At 41.8% G+C, this 2,423-nt stretch overlaps 1 pseudogene; it reads right to left on the bottom strand.

Annotated features, from left to right (window-relative positions):
* Window positions 1–242: 242 nt before the first annotated feature.
* Window positions 243–1,897, bottom strand: LOC115662554 (cysteine-rich receptor-like protein kinase 10; annotated as a pseudogene).
* Between the last annotated feature and the right edge of the window lie 526 nt (window positions 1,898–2,423).

Below are 2,423 nucleotides of genomic sequence, written 5' to 3'. Positions count from 1 at the left end.
TCTTGAAAACCTCTTAACTGCAATTTCTTTTCCATTTGCCAATGTGCCCTGAAACAGGGTCAAGTCAGTAGTGAAATCCTTATTTGAGAATTACTAATGATAACCCCATTCGATTCAGTTCATGTTACGGCTAATGACATTGCTAGTTTGCTACCATTAGAAGATTTTCCTTATTTCCCCAAAAATAGGTGTTGAGTCACTAAATTTGCTTTACCTTGTACACAGGGCCAAGCCCGCCTTCCCCTAGTTTACATTCGTCGGAGAAGTCTGCAGTGGCCGCGCATATGACGTCTAATCGTATCAGAGAGAACTCATGAGAATCCACCGGTTTTTCTCCTCGATGGTTATCCATTGGAAACTCTTCTCCAATCTCTTGTCTCAGATGAAGTAATTGAACCTCGTGGCTGTTTTCCTTCTCTGAGATCCAAGATTTTACTCTCGTAAGGTAGCACCGAGTCTGGCAGTAAAGGTATGAGTTATATAATACTCAAAATGTGCACTCAATTTGTCATGGTAAGCATGTAACGGTATCATTCCATTACTTCTTGTTTTCAATATAAGCTGTTTTGTATATCGTAATGCACTTGACTTGCTTTTACGATCTAAACTATGATCATACTCTCTCGCTTTCACCGAGTTGTTGGTACTATTTATACTCGGTGAAAAAAAAATCTGTAGATTTGAGGTATGTGTAGATGCAAGGAATTTCTCTGTCTTGACAGGGGTCAAACGAGCACCATGGATTGCAAATTGTTAGCTCAGTAATTGGATCGTGTTTACTAATAAGTATCGTGGGTTCGTGCATTTTTTTAAAAAGGAGAAGGAGATTGAAGAAAGGTAAAAGTGAATTCATCTTGCTTGCCATTGGAATGACCATCTTCTAACCTGAAGAATTCTCACACCTCCCCTTCCATAATTAAGAGCGGTAGGAAACTCTTTGATAGCAGAAAGCAAGCAACTCTTACAATCTGACTTTGAGATGTCGGGGGTGCACTGTGCGAGCTGATACATGGTCACTAACTTGAGACATTAACGCTTATGGTTGCGTATAAGCTTTCTGAGGAGATTGCCAAGTCCGTTGCTTTCCTCGCCAAGTTCGTCACTTCCACTGCATTCCAGTTGAAGGAAACAATAGTGTCCGCAGAGTTGACAAGGAAAATAATCGGCAATGTCTCCATGATAGAGAAGAAAGATCTGTTAGCGTAGCGCACAAAACACTCATCGCACCATATGGTCGCCTCTTTCTGTCCTGGACATCTTTCTATGATGAGGCTGGTAGCTTTATCGATGCAAGACTGACAGAGATTGGCGGCAACATCCCCTCTAAAGAGGAATAGTAAAGTTGCATTAGTAGTCACTTAAATCTAGATAGCAATTTTTGGGTTGGCATTGGATCACCGTACTTTGTAGAGGATTTCAATTAAGACCAATATATCAGGTCCATTATAAATCCTAGTGCCGAGTGAGCCGACTCCAAAGATTATAATGATTGAATTGAAAGGTATTACTCAAAAGTTGAAATTTCTGCTATCTATGAATGTGATCCACCTGCAGAGGAAGAGACCATAAACTTTGTCCGGATCTTCACCTTCCGTCGTGTTGTAGGAACCGTAAATGGGTCCTTTGATGTCGAACCCCCCTGGAGAGGAGGCGGTTGAGGTTGTCCTGAAACTTGCTATGAGCAGCGTAGTTGCCCCTATCACCGCACCGCTCTCGAAGATATGTCTGTGCACTGACAGGAGTGCCTGGGATGAAGAGGATCAGGCATGAAATCCAGAAAGCGAAGGAAATTCTTCTTGGTGCGTCGATAATCATGTTGATCTTTAATTTGGAAAGAACGCAAGTACAGTAAGAGAAGTTCAGAGACGCCAACGGCTTTCAACTCCAGAGGAGTAAGATAATAAGCAAACTTCTGGAGGGCGAGGTAAAAAAACTTATTTAATATCAGTCACGTCGCTGCCGCTAAGGTCTTTCGTTTCTTTGATTTGACCAAGAACAATAACGATGAACTAGTCCAATTTCAAAGTCGGTGATCAAGAAAAACTACCCAATTGGCTTCTTTTTCTCAGAAGAAATGAGCATGAACTTTCCTGGCTTGCTTACCCTAACAAAGAAGCGGGTTGACTGGGAGACTTTGACCAAGACTCGGGATGGTTATAAGTCAACTTCAGAATTGAACCCCAAGTTGCTCAAATCATAAGGGTGTTTGCCATCCTCGTTCAAGACCTGGGTTCGAATCACCACACTTATGCATTCTCTTAAGGTCATTTAAGAATACAGAACTATAGGTCTCCCTTAAATTATCACACACGATGAGATTTGCTCGAGAGGGACAAGGGTGCTAATGTTTTTGTTGGAAAAAGCAAAAAGGAAGCTCCAATGAAACTCCAACGCATGTTGACGAAGACGACGGGGCTTAGAAG

Source organism: Syzygium oleosum, unplaced genomic scaffold (assembly GCF_021117445.2).
Source record: "Syzygium oleosum isolate NSW1041296 unplaced genomic scaffold, Sole_v2.1 Sole_v2.40, whole genome shotgun sequence".
Taxonomy (NCBI): domain Eukaryota; kingdom Viridiplantae; phylum Streptophyta; class Magnoliopsida; order Myrtales; family Myrtaceae; genus Syzygium; species Syzygium oleosum.
This window is presented reverse-complemented; position numbering and strand designations above follow the sequence as displayed.